The sequence below is a fragment of the Charadrius vociferus genome, unplaced genomic scaffold (genome assembly GCF_000708025.1).
Source record: "Charadrius vociferus isolate BGI_N301 unplaced genomic scaffold, ASM70802v2 scaffold257, whole genome shotgun sequence".
In the NCBI taxonomy this organism is placed as follows: domain Eukaryota; kingdom Metazoa; phylum Chordata; class Aves; order Charadriiformes; family Charadriidae; genus Charadrius; species Charadrius vociferus.
The window spans coordinates 1,527,309-1,546,080 of record NW_009649473.1 but is presented as its reverse complement, the minus strand read 5'-3'; positions in this window follow the sequence as shown (position 1 = coordinate 1,546,080).

Here is an 18,772-nt window from a genome sequence, read left to right as displayed (position 1 = left end):
CACACAGGCTGTGCAGCAATACGTTACTCAGTACCTATTTTGTATCGTTAATGCCGGTGTCAATATTAACTGGTCAGTCCTCTTAGCAACATTGAACTCCCATTTTACTTTGCCTAGTGATTTATTTCAGGTTCTAGGGCTCAATGAAGGAGTCAGCCCCGCTTTGGCCTCATTCTCTACAGAATGGTGCTTTGCTAGTAGAGATAAGGGAAATAATGGCACTAGTGGGAAGGATGATTTCACCCTGAGGATTGTTTGAAACTCACTCTTACAGGTAGAAGGAACAGAGCAAAAGCTTTGGTGGCTTCGTGCTTTGGAAAAGAAGAGCTCACTGCAGAGACCGCTATTTTCTGGGCACCAGGACCAAATTTGTTCTGTTAGTGAATCTGCTCTCATAGAGCATGAGACCTTCTAGGTATGCAAAGGGGGCAAGATGAGCCATTAGCTCTTGCAGCAGTTCCAAAAAAAGAGCGAAAGTCCTGTACTGCTTGTTCACGGCCTTCCTGGTGTTTGCACAGGGGAAGTCTAATGCCATTCCCCTGCCATATTGTTTCCCATGAGTATCTGCCAAAGAATGCCTGATGCAAAAAATAAACCGTGGCAAGTGCCGTCTGTTTCCATTACTGTATGGGGAATGACTGGCTTATGTAACGTGCAGCGTGAAACCACTGCAGAGATCAAATATAAATATTGCTCTATTGTGGAATGTACTGGAAGCATAGTTGACATTTTTGTGGCTGATGAAAAATCAAAGCTCATTATCACTCCTGAGGTTTACCCTCTCTGTGCATGTTTGTGTGTGGGTCTTTCTATTTCTGTATATTATATGTTCTGGGTCGAATCCTGATATTCTGAGTCTATTTTTACTCGGTTGCTACTCAGGCAAAACTTTCATTGACACTAATTGGAAAGCTGCCTAACTAAAGGGTGCTGAGGGAATTGAGAAGCTGGCTGTAACTCAGCTTGATTTTTATTTCTGAAATACCCTTTTTGAGATTTTTCTTTATATTATATATACCTGCTAATGCAAGTTTAAAGCTGGTGCAAATTTACATTGCACCCCTGAAGTTGAACATTGATTTTATACGGTCAGGATCTTTTTTTCTCTGAATTCAGGATAGGTGTCCTGTGTGTCTGTGGTTCTATACTTTGTAGGACTTTCCCCATGGAAGGGACAGGGCTCTGTGTGTGAAGCCATCCAGATCGCAGCAGTGCGGTGCTGAGACTTGCACTGGCTGTAGATCTGGCGTGCAGAGTATTTATTTCCCCCCCCCCAACACCCCCCTTATCACTGGAAGCATTTGGAGTTTCATGGCATGGATTCAAATACGTTCCCTCCAATCTCGAAACTCTCCCTGCTTTTTTCCTTCTAACCTGCCGCTCCCAAGCTTATTCTCTCTGAGCCACCGCCACTATCTCACACAAAAGCAGCAGGTTGTCATTTGGCATGGAAGGCCCTGTGTGAAAGACACCTGAGGAATAACTGGCTTGTGGACTGAAATGCATATCCAACAGATCTGTAACAATCCTCTGGCAGTGCGTTGAAAATGTCTGCCAGGTGGGAACTCTGAACCTGGGGCAGTCAGAAAGGAAGATACATTTCCTTTTATCATTAGCTTGTTTTTTCTTTATTTAGACTCACTAAAATCGTGCACTGGCTTCTCAGGAAGGATTTGGTTTGAGGTAAAACACAGGCAAGTCCATCCTGGACAGATGGTGCTGCAAAAAAGGGTGGCAAAGAGGTGTCATGAGAGGAAACGGAGGAGTGGGTGTGAAGCGAGGATGGAGAGAGGAAGTATGTCTGATACAGGCTTAAGCAAGTCTGGGAGGGATGATGTAAAACAGCCCCTCAAGTGAGCAGGGGAACTTGTGGGATGTGAAAATGGTGTCAACAAGAAGAAACTTGTGTGAGTGCACAGGAGCTTTCTGTTTCCTTCAGTGGCACTAATGAGAGTTGTCAAGTTGCAGCTACTTACACAGTCAAAGGCTTTGTTCTTGTCTTTCTCTCTGCATCCTGACCTCTTCTTTCCTGGTGCTACCACTCAAACAAGTTTGGAGTTTGGGATCTTGGGACTAACCCACCCAATTCCTTTCTTACCACCATGATCCAGCCTGTGTTTTAACTAATTTGGCCATTTTCTAGGTATTCCTGGAGAATGTGGGTGAGACTGTGCTCTGGGCCACAATGCTGGTCATGGAAAATAAACTAAGTTCCGATTAATACTATGTTTTGCTATTAGGAAAGCAGTGGTGGGAGAGTTGCCAAGGGCTTATTGCTCTCTCTACAGAGAAGGGATTCCCAGATTGCACTGTAACACTTAATGGAGACCACAGTCTTACTTGCTGGTAAGTGTCAAGCCTCTGAATCTCTCCAGAAAAGGGGTATATCCACATTGTGCTCCCAGACCCATTAATCATGGGTACAGAGAGGTGATATCCTACCAGCACAACTTTCGAGAGGAGACGGTGAATAGGTTAGGAGGTAAACAGGTTGGTTGTTCTTAGTGGTATATGAAGCTCTATGGGGATAGCAGAAGGAGGACTGCTGTACTGATAGATGCTCCTGATGAACATTAATCAGCACTAACTTAATGTTCTGCAAACTTAATATATTTTCAATGAGTTTTATATAGTCCTCATTAGCTAGCCAGACAGTTTACCTCAAAAAATATGTCAACTGCTGTTCATTTCAATTCTAATCAAGTTTAAAATACACACCCTGTTAAACCTAGCTTACATTGATGATGTGAAGAGACCAAGAAATTTCCTTTTTGTCAGTGAGATTTAAGGTCAGACTTCAGGTTTCTTACCCTCTGATATGACAAGTTTCTCCAACTCTTGGCCCAGGCATCTAATTCAGCTGCAAAAAATAAACTGTGCTTCAAATGCACCCCGGAACTTCTGTGGAAAACACACTGCCTTTCTTGTGATATCTGCAGAAGCAGTAAAAGGCAAAAATCCCTTGTATTACAAGCCTTTTTCATGAGGTTGCTGATCGATTATTTAGCAAACCAAGAGGACTGAGTAATTTGGTTAATTTTGGATAAGAAGCCTCTCATGTTTCTCAGCTTCATTCATTACTATACTTAATACGTAATTACAGTTAGGTAAAATACCATTAGCCATTAATTCCCTGTTACTGATGAAGCTGGAATTGAGTTACCACTTCTAAGTGCCTTATTCATGCTGCTTAGTGCCTGAGCCTCCAGAGGAGCATCTCTGAAATATCGCTGTGGAGCAGGCAAATCATGACTTTCCTAGAGCTGGGCTGGAGTTCTGACCCAATCTGAACAATCACTATTTAGGATTTTGGTTCAGTTTCTCAGGTTTTCTGACATTTGAAAATGTTTAGGAGACCTCTGGAAGGCTCCCAGGATTTAATGAACTCCCCAGCCAGGTGGTTTTTGTGGTATGGGGATGATCAGCATGACTTTATATGTAGCTGAGAAGCTCTAGGGGCTTTCACTGGTATGTGTTTCTGCTCCCTAGTTCAGGGAGGGAAAGATGGGCATCCCATGTGGCAGAGAGCTAAAGCATTTCACACGGGATGATGTGCACAGCACAAGGTCTCTGTTGTAATCCTTGGCCTCCTCCCTTATCTTTCCAGGGCGTATCTGTGTAGATGGGAACAGGCAGAGCTAAGTTCTGCTTCCCAATCTCCCAGCTGGCCAGATATAAGCTGGTCCTTGTCCAGGTGCCATGTAGGTACATCAGCAGAGTGCAGTGCCAGAACTAATACTCCCTCCCCTGTGGCACAAGGATGTGCAAAGAGAGAGTGCACTTAATTTCTGTCCATAGACTTATCTCTGTCCATTCTGGATCATTATGACCTACCTTACAGTAGTATCGTGAAGCTTCATTTCCTAATATTTGCTGGTCAGGGCAAGATCCCAAAAGGAAGATGTTAGACAGGAAAACTTGTGTGTTACTCCAGCTTCGAATCCAGATTTTCATGTCCCTGAGGAAATGTAAGAGAAGACATGCTTTGCATTGTGGGGCAATGACCAGATTAATCACCCCCAAGGATTGACTTTGCCTTCTTAAATCACCCTGTTAAAAGGGTTTCCTGATAGACTGCCAGGGAGAATCTTACTGACTGGTGCTACAGTAAGAGAGTCAAAATATATGCATACATCCATGATATACTTTACACATTCAGGTGTAAGAAGTCCCATAGAGCTTCAGTATCCAGCGAGTCTGAGTGCCTCTGAGCTCCCATTCCTTGTGATTTGTCAACAGAACTCATGACTTGTCCACGGAGAATTAATTATTATATATTTGACATGCCTTTTTATAAACCTCAGATGCAGGCCTCAATGTATACAGCAGGCTTCCTCCAAGTCTATCATTTAGACAGATCAACCCAACATTGCTGCAAGGTCACAGCTCTTCAGGAAGCTACATTAACTACAAGCTGATGCTTGAGCTGAATAAATTCACATCATCCAGTACTGGAAAAAAATCACCAGTTTTCTTTCGATAATGAGGTGTACTTGCTAACAGGTTTGTGACTGCCCCTATTTCATGGTCTTCTTGTCTTGATTTTCTGTTCCTTCCATTCTGAAGAGCTGGGCCCCTTGCTTTGTTTTGAAAAGAGCTAGTCACATAATGGAGACCAGATCACAAAACTAAATGAAATGATTAATAGATTATTAGATGTTAAGCCCAGAAGGGACCATTACGACCAAATCCTCTGACCTGCATAGCATAGGCCAGAGAATCACATCCAAAAATTCCTGGAGCAAGTCCTCTATTTGTATAGGAGCTATGAGGATATCATTTAGAAGAAAACTCTTAATTTAAATTGCCACGAGTGATGGGAAGTCTCTCTGATTATAGTAATTGCCATGAAGCCATGACATCCCTCTGCCCCCAGCCAAAAAGTGTTCAGGGCTCAACTATAACGATCATTTTACACTGCACACCCTTTCAGGAGGAGAAGTTCAAGGCAGAAAACAGCAGTAGTTTCAGAGAGGAGATGGCTATGAATTGACTATAGGTCAAGAAATCAATGCAAACTGCCTCTTGAAGGAAAGGAGATGGATTAAGCTAGATTTTACTGAGATTCAGGGGGCTATTTCATGTCATCCAAACCAGGCTCTGATTTAAGTAGAATAGCCTCCTGTTGGTCTTGAGCTGCAGGTGGTGCAAAGGGCACTTTGAGATTGCTCCAGTCCAGCTCGCAGTCTAGTAGGTGATCCACAGGAGTGCACTGAAGAGTAAATGCAAAGCATAGCTCTCTGCACTGAGCAGAAAAAGGTCTGAGGGTGTTTTGCCCTGGAGTGAGCTTGGTCCCTTTTCAAACAGATGTGTGGTGTTTAAAAGCAAAGGGAGGACTGGACATCGAATGCTTCAGAGCCTGATCCTGCCAGGGGATCTGTTCCTGCAAAATACTGGATGTCCTCAAGTCACTGGTGAGTGTGAGAGCCAAAGCTCTCCAAGCACATAGCAAGATCAGCTCCTTAGTAAGAGTAGCGGTGTGTGTCAGGCAAACTTCCCCTGCGTGAGCCAAGATGGAGAGCAACCATCTTCTCTAGGCATCTCTTGTACTCTGAGACACTCATTCTCTATTTCTCTATGTACCTAGTTTGATCCTCTGGACAAGAAGCTTCAGAGTTAAAAGAACCAGAACATAAGCTCCCACAGTGCCTCTTTTCACAGCCTGGTTGGTTTGCAAAGCGCTCATTCCTGTCACAGGCTGCTCAGAAGTATGGCTTTTCTGATAGCTCATTTACTGGGAGTGTGCCTGACCTTTAAAGGGTTCACGTTCAATTACCCCTCTGTGCCACTTTCTGGTCACCAAGCAAATATCTCAAACAGCCAAGAAAGCAGTGCAGCTGATGAGGCTGTTTCCAGCCAAATCCCTTAGCAGGAGGGAAAAAAGAGACACGGGAGTTGCTCAGAAAGCCGCATGCAAAGTAAGAAGGGATCTCTTCAGGAGTATCCATTCACATCTCCTTTCCAGCTTGCTTCTAGGTCATAACAACACCCCTTTAAAAAAACTTTTTTATTACCATCACTATCGTGGTTTGGGGATCTAGCAATAATGGAGTCTTTAGGGCAAAATAAATATAAATATACCTATCAACCCCATTGACTATCTTCATATGTATCTTGCAAAGATATTGCATGAATAATTGATGGCATGGTTCATATTGTGCCATTGATTAGCTAGCCGCTGACTGAACCATCTACCCAACCCTTTGAAGATGAAGTGCTGAATATTTATTGTCATCATCATAATTCTGGCTTTCAGTTCCATGGAGAAGGGCCAGCACTGAAACTTCAGCTCCAGCCACCCCAAACATGGGTGTTGTTTGGAAGCTGATCCATGATCGGGTTCCAAGTTTAGCAAATCTTTATCATGGAATGAATAAAACCCCAGGTGTGACCATCTTGGGGTCAATCTCTGCCCTCACTGGAATCAGTGGGAGTTTTGCCAGTGACTAGAGTTGGAGCCAGGAGTGCAGACTTGTGAAGTTCAAGATAGGGCTGTATTTACAATTTGATCTTACCTCCTTACTTAAGCTTGGACAGGAGTAGAAAGTGTTCCTCGGTTTGTACCCTTTCCTAAGAACCTAAGTAGAAGCAGCTAATTAAAAATATTGTCATCAGACTGCCTTAGCCTGTGTCTTGTTCTCAGGAATTGGAGAAAACTTTATGATCCCCTGCCCCATCTTCTGCTCCTGTGGTGTACAGGTTGCCTTTATTGGATGTTCTCACTACAAGTGGTTGAGCATGTTAGCTCAGCATTTCTGGAAATTTGCAATGAATTTTATTCTCTGAAGGACATTTGTCCCTGTAGCCAAAAATGTCCCTCAAACAGCAGACTTTCAATCTTGTTGGAAATACATGAGATCAAATGAGTGTGGAGTCCTTTATAGGGCTGTGTTACTATGAGGACCTCAGCCAGAACCAGTCTCTTCTCGTGCCGGCTCTAGTCAGCCTTATCCAACAGCATCGTCCTGCCTAAGGACAGGTGAGGTTCCTCTCTCTGAAGTAGAGTCTTGTATTAAGGTGATGATTTTGTTCTTTGTGTTGATACACAGAGGTTGGAGGTGGAAAGAAAAAAGGCTGCTTCATGCAACCACCCCTATTTCTTTTGCCCCTGTGCTGTGGCCAAACTTAGTGTGCCTGTCAGCCACACACACTGCCAAAACACGCTCTGAGCAGCTGTGTGCTTGGGAACGTAAGGAGCTGAGAGCCAGCCCTGCACCAGCTGCGGAACGGCTGCTGCCCAGAGGCACTTTGTGCCGAGGACCACATCCCGTTGTGGTGTGGCGATGCTCGCTGTGACCGCAGCTCTGGATTCTGACATCCAGCTCGCTCTCTGCAGCACTGAACCACATTAATCTGCTCCTTTCTAATGCCACGTTAATCTGCTCCTTTCCAACTTTGTACACTGTTTCCACAGTTTTTAACTTCTGATTAATTTTGAGCTTGAGAATTAGTTTCTGTGGGCATGGGTAAAGAAGAAGTAATACACTGAAAAATTAGTGTGTTAAGAAAGTGTCTTTACTACTTCTGGAAAGGATGGACTGCTAGTAGGCAGAGGTAGACAGAGAACTTTCTCCTGCCTGGGACAGGGCAGAATGTTGGGCAGATACTGGCAAGCAAAGCAGCTAGGGCACAAGGAAGAGTAAGTGATCTGTATTTTACTTTGGCAAACTCTACCAAGCTGTATCAGTATATCTTATTGTGTGGTTTACTTTTTCCTTGCTTTAAAAGGATCTTTGAATTTATCATTGTGAAATGAATGCTTAACGCGCTGATTTCGGTGTCTGTCTCCTTGCGCAGAATCCATTGGCACGTGCAATAGACACAGTGAGCCGAGGCACTTATCGTGTGAACTTTCAGGATTAAGGTTTTAATGGGAGCAAATGCTGGACAGATTTCCCTTAAGTAGCTCTCCCAGTATTGCTGTGAAATGCGAACTTCCCTGCATAGTGCCAAGACAAGCAGTTATCCTAAAATGGTTGTTAACCAGATGAGAAGAAACCCAATTCGGTTCACAGGTATGAACTCTGCCGAACCCAGAAGCCACTTGGCTGCTGTGGTCAACGTAGTCTGCAGTAAAAGCTTTCCTCATGCACGAGCAGAGAGGTATGCAGTGATGTTAGGCTCTGTTTAGTGCTGAAGATTTTTCCTAAGATTCATACTGCCTGATTACTGTCCTTTAAAATTCAGTGTTTAAGGCAGATTCCTTCTGTAGTCAGCAGAGAAAGATAAGCACTTGAACTGGTCCCATCTGAAAAGAAGTGTTTAAGACGGATTGGATGAATCGCCCCCTGACTCTCTTACCTGCCCAATGTTTAATGGGTTTGATCCAGCCTGTTGCAGTTTTGACATATGCAGTCAGGGGCTTTAGACATTAGTCAAGTTACGCTGGGTTAGCAATGCTCACAGCCCACATTTCCCCTTTTATCTGTGAAAGGCAGAGATTTATGTAGCTCAGCTGATGTGCAGTAGCTCAGTAAATCAGAGCAACTCAATTGAGTGTCCGAGAACAGGAAATGCATTTAACTGCGATTTATAAAATACTCAAGGATGTATCTCCAAGTGTTGATAGTTTGTTACTTTCAGGAGGTAACTAGTCAATATTTATCATAGCTAGTTAGCAAATTGTGGAGTGGGAAGGGAACTCTGAAAGCCATCTCATCCATCCTCTGCTTTAGCTACCTGTGTCTACATATTTACGCCTTTAAAGTTCTCCATTATTGGAGGCATGCAGCCCTAATGCTTCATTATTTCTGTAGTTTGAAAACTTTTCTGAAGCTGAAGTGCATTTTCCCATGTCTTTCTGGATTCTTGTTAGCATTTCAACATAGATAATTAAATTAGTGCATTAATGGACAACAGAATAAACCAAAAATTCCCAAAGGATGTTTAAGTGGACACGAGAGGAGAAGAGAGGCTTATAGTTTTCATGGTTTTGGCAGGGATGGAGTTCACTTTCTTGCTGTAATACTATTGATATAGCATATAATCTGCAGCCATAGCTAGATTTTGGCAGTGACAAGATAGTGTCTGTCTGCAGTGTTAAAGAAATGTTTTAGGAGGTGCTCTGTTTGTGGAAGTAAGGTTGAAGTATTTGCCTTTTTTTAAAGTTAGTTTGCTTGAAAAAACTGCGGAGGACTTTTGAAGGGCCATCCCAGCTCAAGTTAATGAAAAATATTTGATTATATAGTGATTTGAAAAGTAAAGAGAACTCCAGCAAGATCTTTTTTGAACCTGTACAAGACTCACTCTGGTACTTTTTTTTAGCCTTGTGACCTGGTATTTGTTCAGTTAAAGCAACAGTCTAGTGTTATAGATGGGAAGGAAGTGGTTTTAATGCTCATTCACAGCCAGAGTTTTCTGGAAGGGTGCAAATTCTCCAAAAGCTCATTAAATTATTACCTTCATCCCCAACTGCACACTGCTAAACATTTCCCCCCGGTTTTAATGTCACCATCCGTTCAGGCTTATTATTACAGAGCAGATCACAAGATGTAATGTACTACTAACATTGCTGCCGCAGGCTCCAAACAGACTGTCACGGATATGGAAATCTCAGGGCCCACATACCTATTATGGTTCTCATTACTCTGAACTGCTTTGCTGCCAGCTCAGAGTTTCCAGGCAGTGCAGGGCAGGGTCCATTCACCAGAGTGTCTCTCTCTTGTGGCACAGGGGAGTATTAAACACACGGTGGTCAGCTGATTGGTACTCGTTATTAGCCAGGCTCTCCAAACAGAGAAACCGCTTTGTCCATCATTTCAAGGACTCTTGTTTTTTTGCTTAGCACACAGATACAGAAATAGATCTCGCCTGAAGATATCAAAGCTGTTTTGGGTCCTATTTGTGGCAGAAGCTAGCTACTAATGGAATAAAAATCCATAAATGCAATCTCTCATGTGTCTGCAGCTTTTTTTCCCCGCAAGTGTTTAAGAAAGCTTTACCACAGAACATGCTCAATTGTTAATTGTAATTGTCCTGGTAGCATAAATGAGAAGAGTGAGACACAGGAGAGTAAAATGCTGCTCAGACTAGCAGCACACATGTAAGCTTTGCCTTGCTGCCTTCAAGCTTGCTTTTTCAACAGCTGGACCGTGCTGCCTCCGAAGTGTGCAGCAGTGCCAGTATCCTTCAGGGTCATATCAAAGCTTTTGGTAAACAGTTTAAATAGCTATTTAGCATGTATCACGTGCTGTGACTTCTCAATGTTTCTGAGTCCGAAAGGCTTTGAATCTAATACAAACTGCTCACTGCTAATAGAGGGAAGCGATAGCTCTGCTTATGGCCAGAGGCATGGAGAGGTTTGGGTAATATTGAGGGTGCAGATTCCTGAAAAGCCAAGGCATGTGATGGCTACTCTCAGTATGTTGGTATGAGACTTAGAGGCAGCACATGGGCTGTATACCCGTGGGCAGGCTCTTGACCCACACTTGCAAAACTTACACATGCGCTTCTTGCATTCAGGAACCGAGCATTTCCATGCAAAAAAATGAGTGGTGGCATGCAAGCAAGACCATACTGTCTTTTTCCCTTGTCCAGGCTGCAAATGAAAAATCGGAATTTCCTAGAATGATACTTCTCTCTGGTGTTGTAATGTTACTTATATATACTTGAATGCAATCAGATTTCTAAACTAGTTTGATGGAGTATCTGGGCTTGCCACATCAGGGTGAGATCTCCTTGCATGACAGCGTATATGAACACGCTAAGTTAAGAGTCTGAGCCTGGAAAAATGTTCCTCATTACTAGGGAGAAGGGACTGGACAAGAAGAGATCAGGGAATAATGGAAGGTGATAGAATCTAAGGGTTACAGAGTTTAAAGAAGGAAAATGTTTTTTTCTGCTTGTAGTCTTCTGCTGATATGTCCGTAGCTTTGCTTAAGTTAGATAGAACTCCTTGTGTCTCAGTTTCCTTAAATGTAACACAAGGGGAATGCAACCCAAGTTGTACAGGGAGATCTGTGTATATTTTTTTAGTTGAGTATCCCCAAAGCCTTTCACAAATAGAAAGTCAGGTTCAAAACAAGCTCAGCTGGTCTGGGTAGAAGGAAATACACAGAAATAGTGTCCGTGCTCCTGGAATGTACCCGTGTCTGGGACTGAATGTTACAGCAGTGCTTTTTCATAGCCTGGCATGGCAGTTCACAACAGGGTAGAGAGATCAGGCACTGCATACCTTTGAACAAGCAATGGAAATGCAAATATGACGAATGTAATTTACCCAGGCTGGAGCTGGGACATCATCTGCGGAACGAGCTTTATTCCTTGAACCTGCACCTGTGTTTGCGAGCCCTCCTCTCATGATGTTTTGTGCCTTTGTCCTATGGTGGCAGAAAAGTGGTTCCAGGGATGCTGCATTGCATTGGCAGGGCAGCTCCAGAAGCAGCTGTGAGCGAAGTGTCTGCCTGCGTCCAGCTGTTTTCTGCACATGGGCATTGCAGCTACTGCATCGCCTGGCTGGATGCATCCAGTGGCTTTCCAGCCATGGGAAATACTTGGGCAAACCTACTGTGAAGTGTGCATCCCCCAAAAGATCTGACGCAATGTTTTTAACCTTGCCGTTTAGATGGGAACATGCCCTTGAATTTGACCTCAAAAGGCAGAATTGGTCTTGCTATAGTATCATAGGACATGTGGTACCTATGGTTGCAGCACACAGCATCAGGAGTGTGTTCAAACACTGATTTTCTTTTCCAAAATTAAACTTGGACTCAGGAAAACTTTGGAAGTTACTGTTGTCCTTTCCTCCAGTCTGTACAATTCTAAGTTTGGATCTTCTGAGGGGTTGAGAATAAATTAGACCGTCTCTAAAAAGTAAATAATTGTGCTATCGGACCCTAGATCTGTGGAAGATGAGACCTAGAAATACAGTAAATGTAGTAGCTCATACTCAAAAAAGAACCCAACAAGTCCCCAAGTGCTATACTGCCAGAGTTAATCTGCTGGGAGCACTTTCTATTAAATATAGAAACCAGTTTTCCATCTCACAAGCCAGTTATAAATAAATACTTTTTTTTTTTTTTTTTTCAGGAGAGCCTGGCATGGCCCCAAATGAACCTGATCAGCCTCTGTTGCAGAGCTGTAACAGGCAGCGGCAAACCTACTTAACGCGTGAAAAGGCTGACAAGCTGCACCTCGGCTGCAGAGCAGGGACACAAGTTTTCCCCCTCCTTTCTCTCTTCCTGTAGGTGAGATGCTGTGGGCAGAGGCTAAGGATGAACTCTGCCGGGGACTTCAGTGTTTGTCCCCTTCTCCTGCCTGTGCAGTAGAATACACTGATGGGGAAAGGAAACTAAAGGAAAGTTGGTGCTTTGCTTGGTGTGTGGGAGAAAAAGGAGAAAAGTCATGACTGAAATAGAACTGAAAGTGCTGGAAAAGTTGTTGCTGGTGGTTTCAGTGAGGAGTTTGTCAGATTTGGGCTTGCACAAATAAATGATACTGGGAGCAAGAGTTTGCAGGTGTGCAGGCCTACAGCTGGCTGTGCAACCCAAGGAAGGAGCATGGGAGTGCATGGTAATTGATGGGGAGAAATAAAAACTCGGTATTTGCACTGTCCTGCAGTTTGAAAGAGGCTGAGTCTGGATCTAGAACCTGCCTTTTTGGGCCTAATAACAGCAGAATCAGGACATTTATGTAACATTTATCTTCTTTTCATAATACTACTTAACAAATAATCTGCTTGAGGAAGCCTGTAAATTGCTCGAGGATCCTTGGATAGAAGGCATTACTGAGGGAGAAAATATGTCTCTATTATTCTCATCCTGCTAATACATCTTCCCTGCTACACAACTCTCAAACAGATTCTGCTCTTAAAAGGTAATCTATAATAATTCTCTCTGCCTGTTCTACAGCAGTGGTAATATGTTGCTCCTCCAGGTGATCAAGGGTTGGCCGAGTAAAGAGTGTAATATTTGAGGGTGTTGTCAGAGATGTACTGGTGTGTGCCTTGCCCTTGTTCAGACACGGAGTGGAGAGGAGAAAGGCCACACGCATAAGGGTGGACACTGGACAGTGGCTTGTGGCACCAGTTATATGCATACAGGCAAATAGCAAAATCCTCCTCGCTCCGTTTCCCTTGTTGCAGTGTTCTTGCAGGACACCAGCATGCCTCCTAGCACAGGGGTGTACTGGTGACACGTGGCCCTCACGCGAGCCCTAGCAGGAGGCCTCCTCTGGCTAGGGAGGCTATAGCTATGTTCTTCTCCAAGAAGGTTTCTGCTTGAGTTTTTTCTCTGATCACCTCTGTCTCAGAAGTACAAAGCATGCTATTAAGTCAATCTCAAAATCCATGGAGTTGGGTTGAGCTTGGTGCCTCCCACATGGTTTCCAAAATCTCTAGATGCTATCTTATGGGAGTTTTGCGTTGGCATGTTTGGGGATTAAAATGCATTTGCATAATAACTATGTGCAGTTTGCATATGCATTTGGCAAGTCTTGAGACAGGGTATACAAACTGCACCTGCCTTGTTAGACAATGACTTTGAAAAGGTGCCCCTGAAAGTCTATGGCTGTATCTGACCCTTTTTAAAGTCTCTTTTTGGTAACGGATGTGTCTGTGCTCAGTCTTCATAGAAGTCTGTAAGTCCTGTTTTTTCTGGTAAGACTTGTAGACTTGGGCCAAGCTTGAGTCCATTTCTCCTGGTGATCTCTGAGACACCTGTCAAGTAGGAGCTGGACTGAAACCAACAGCTAATTCCAGATGCCACCAAGCAATCCTTATCTTCGATTGACTCCTAGCCGTAACTGTTCTGAATACAACTGTAACTGGTAACTTGGGACTGAAGGGATTTCTTCTTCTCCTGACTAATTTCCTCTGCCATTTAGACCTGCCTGAATGACTTTGCATACCTTGTTTTGCTAAATAATATTGCTTGGACTTACCAGATCCTTTCCCCAGAAAGATTCAGCTTCTCTGGAAAGAGTTCAGACTGGAATGTTTGCTGCTATTTGCAGCAGCAAACAGCTAAGAAATCAAATGCAAAGATTCCTAATACAGATCGGCAAAAGGCAAGAATGAAACAGTTGCCTGAGGAAATATCCTAACAAGCCAGAAAGACATTTCAAAATGATCATTTGTGAGTCACTTAATAAAATCACTTCAGCACAGCTGTGCCCTAAGGAATAACCATCTAGATTTAATTCCCCTTAAGTAAGAGGCATTTATCTGTGGGGAAAGGATGCTGGATGAGAGTTTTTTTCCTCTTCCTTGGGGGCAATGATATGGCTTTGAATATATTCAATGGTGTCCAACATTCTGCAAAACTGCGTGGTTTTGAAAGATTTTAACAGCTACAAAAAATATGCGGTAAAAGGATCCCTGCCTCACTTTAAGGTGTCATTCCCAGGCAGAACTGAATGGCAGAAATGATGCTCCTGTTACCTACTTTTGGATCTGCTCCATCCCAGCAGAAAGATTTCCTACTGCCATCTCCATCATACTCAAAGCACCTAAAAAAACGGAGATGAGAGTTACCAGTCATAAGGCTGTCTCCTGTATCAAGACACTTCAGGTGCAAGAAATTCTTGAATGGTTCTGCGAGTTATCTTGAAGTGGTCACTACAAACTGGGAATCAGAGAAAGACTGAGTACTGCCAGCTTTTGCCTCATTGCTCTGATGTGCACTACAAGGAACTAATTTCAGTGCTTAGCATAAATACAGCCATCTTGTTTCTTAGCATAGGTGCAATTATGCTAAATTAAGCATGCTGAGATGACTAAGAATCATGACATCCTATCCAATTTTCAGGGGTCAGGAAGATGACTTCCTTTTTAATACCAAAAATTGCATTATCTGAACAGCGCATATCTGGTGTTGCCGTTAGTAAATTTGGGAGATGAAGCAGACTGAGTAGCTGCTTCTTGATAGCTAGGAAAACTGATTTTTTTTTTTTTTTTCCTTCCCTCAGTAGCCTCAGCTGTTGGGTGATGGTGAGAAATGGACCCTGCAGGGGCAGCAAAGAATGGGAATGTTCCAGAACAGGAAGAAGGCTGTGCTATGTGTCCCTTTTTAAGAGAGCTGATAAAGAGTTATTAGTCAAAATAAAGGAGGAGCTTAGAGATGACTCAGGAATGAAAACACCTGGGTAATTAGCAGCAGTGAACATTTATTTAAGAAAAACAGGTCCCTTCAAATTAACTTAGTATCCAGTTGGGTTGACAACTTACAGGCAGTAATCTATTGATTGGCTGATGGTGACACTGCGATACGCTGACGGTGTCCTGTTGTACATGCAACCACCCAGCATTTTAGTTACGAAAACCCACAGGCCAATGTGCCAGTGTTTAGAGGTCTAGAAGGGCTAAAATGGTCACTGGATTGACAAACAAAGCCTTTTGCCAGTGCAGATAGGTTCGGTTCTCTGTGGATTCAGCACTACTACCTGATACTGGGCCCCATTCAGTAGCACACTATTTGGAAACATGTTAGTTAATTGGGATGAATTTTGAGGAGAGCCCTGTGAGTGAGTGGAAGCTTATCTGCTTACCTAAAGGTGAGGGACTCAAGGAGAACCACAAGCAGGGAAAGCACAGTTTGGAAATGAATTTCTCTAGTCTTAAAGATGTAACTGCATTCAGGAGCTGGAAGCTGAAACTGGTCAAATTCAGCCTCATAAAAGAAGTGCATACTGGATGCATTCTTAACCCTTGTGGCTGATTCTCCTCCATCACTGGCTGGTTTTTTTTGTAGGTCAGGTACTTTTCTAACAGAAATGCTGCAGTTCAACCAGGTATTAATCTAAAGACGTGCTATGTCCTTTGAGTCACACAGGACAATAGTCCTTTCTGGCCTTGCAAAGTATCGACCACAGATGGGCTGAAACCACGGGGTTCCAGTCTGGGATCTGAGCCTTGTACTCAGGCTGGTAAGGTTTGGGGTTTGGGTTGAATATAATACAAAATGAATGCATTATAATGTCTTTCTTCCATTCATTTTGCCTCAGGACACTAAGTGTGGGAAAATCACAAAGCGTTTGGCTTCTTCCCGGGCTCAGGCAGTAGCCCATGTCTCAGAGACGAGACAGCATATGAAAAAATTCTTATTTTCAAGCATTCACTGTTGGGATACCAGATGCGCCTTTCCTGCGGTGTCATATAAAGCTACACCACTAATTCAGCACAGGTAGCAATCTAGCAGCGCAGGGCTTCGTGAGGAAGGACAGACTCCTTAATGCAAATCTGAGTTTCCCTTACTATATTGCTCATGAGACCTGAGAAAGCTAAGTGATGTAAACCTGCCCAGAGGTGGAAAACATGCCCTTGGTCTCATTTGCCATCCTGCTCTGGGAGTGTTGTGAAGCATTCCCATTCTGTGATACCAGTTTCTGTGGGAAAGGGGCTGTTTGTGAGAATAATAGCCACGTATGCAGAGGGCCTCGGTGCGCGTCCTTGGAATGAGGCAGCTGGATCCCATCCCTGGCTCACATTGGCATTTTCTGTTGTGTGGAGGCATTGGCACCGTGAAATGTCAGGTCTCAAAATGGAAATGGCCCGGCATTGTTTAGGACCGATTCCAGGAAATGCCTCTTGGATAGAAGTACTCTCTCTTGCTGCCCCTTCTCCATGACCGCGTGAGGAGAAGTATCTAAAATAGGTCATTGTTATGCACGGAGAGAACCCTGTTCCCTAAGCTCCCTTGGTTTCCAAGTAAACGAGCTTTGGAGGTATGTTAGCAAAAGAGGCTGATTCATTAGCAGCAAGGGAAATCTGTGTGCTGGAGGGGTGCCCAGCTGCCCAAAGGGATTTACGTAGTGACATGCTCCTCAAATCTTAACAGAACAAGCTGAGTGATACACACACAGGCTTGAACTATATCACAATCACATGCTTGCTAGGCTCATTTCTTATCTCACGGGTTTCTCTGGAGAGTTTCAGTTGCTCCAGTCCCTCATAGGGTTTTAAATTTGTAAGGGAAGGAGTCACAGTGAGGTATCTTCTAATGTGAGAAAATTCAGTATCTGTTTTCTTTTCCAAATTAGGTCACCTTGTAAGGCAGTTCTGGATGGAGTTTGTCCCTGCAGTTAGAGAGGCCATAAATAACATATGTGTTACAACATGTTTGACGGGATTTCATTGCGCCATCACTAAGTCTATCTGAATATCATATCCCAAATTAATAACAAATTAATTTTATCTGCTGAAAGACCCCAACTGTCACCCTCCTGTCCGGAATGAGATCATTTTGGGCAGTTATTTGCTTACAGGAGGAACAGGGCCAACACATTCTTCTGGCTTGATTACTGAGGGCAAGCTTGTGCACAGAGATGAGTGCTCCCCTTTGTCAAATCATCTGGAGCGCAGGGAGGAGAATTCGGTCTTTTGGAGCATCTTCCGCCTCTTTGCTGGTGTGTCGAGTGGGGGTGCCAATTAGTGCCAGTGATGAGATGGGACTCGACCACAAGATCAGAAACGGAGACCCGCAAACTGCTGTCGCACAGGACGCTGAGCAGCTGTCGGATTATACAGATCTCTGGCCCCTCCTGACCTGGGCCAGATTTGAACCATTGACCTAGAAGTGAAAAGCCTGAAATCCCTGCACAAGCCACGGGATAAATAGGATTTGCAGAGCTGTGTGCCCTCATTCCGCATTCAGTTGCTGCCATCTAATGGCAGACGGGGAGCGGAAAGGCCTCCTGCAATATGAACAACTTGTCTTTGGGACTCTAGTATGTGAGAGAGTACTTGTGTTCTCATCAGCCCCTGAGAGTGCTGGGGAAACATTGTGATTGAGGCTGGCTTTATTCGTCTACAGAGTAGTTTGACAAAGGCCTGTTGTGCTGCAAGTCAAGTAAGATCTCTGTGCTGCCTTTGCTCTCATGGTGAGTTATTTCCACATACGAAACCTCAGTGGAAGTCTGTGATTGTAACCCTGCTTAACAGCTGTGCCAAGGGCAACAGTAACTGAGTACCTTCTCCGGTGGCAAGGGGAGGTGATGAGAGAAAGCAGGTAGGAGATGGCACTTTTAGTTTCTCCAAGTACCACTGGTGCACAGAAAACATCTGCACTTTCAAGAACTTTGATGTAGTAAGAGAAAGAGGTGGAGACTAGAACAAAATTAACTCAACTATCTGGAAACTATTGGGTCCGAAGGCTAACAGACAATAAAACTCACTTTCCTTCAAATAACACATAAAGGAAAAAGCAAAGGAGAAAGAGAGATGTCACCTCCTTCCCCTTGCGCAACTCTAGGAAGTTCCGGCTGTATTTTCTGTCTCTAAAACTCCTTATTTATAAAGCAGTAAGTATTCATCATATATGAGTTTTGCACTGCCTGCTTCCGTCTACACACAGACCTCCAAATATTTTTAAGCCATACGAGCTAACACCGTCTCGTGGAGAGGAGAAAGGTTAGAGACTGCATATTTCTTTATGCATCCCTGTGCTGCAGCCATTGGGTGTCCAGAGACATGTCCTGTGATGGGACTTGCAGCCCAGTGAGCCAGGGAACGGTCCCCAGCAGCTTTAATACAGCCCCAGCGGTGGCATGGGAGCTTGCATGGCCCAGCAGTCAAACTAAGTCTCTCACTGGGGCTAACTGAAGTCATAAATCAAGCTTTATATTTGAGAAATATCTCCAGTACTCCCTAGTCACTGAAAAAATGCCATTTTATAACAGGAACTTGTGGGAAGAAAAAAAAAAAGTCATATCTCAGAACAGAACACTGGAAAAAGCTGTAAAATTCCCCTCTGCTTGGCTGAAGGAATAGTTGTTGAAGGAAAGTCCAGGAGCAAAGCAACATGGAGGAGAGGAAGGAAATAACAAACTTATTTTCCTA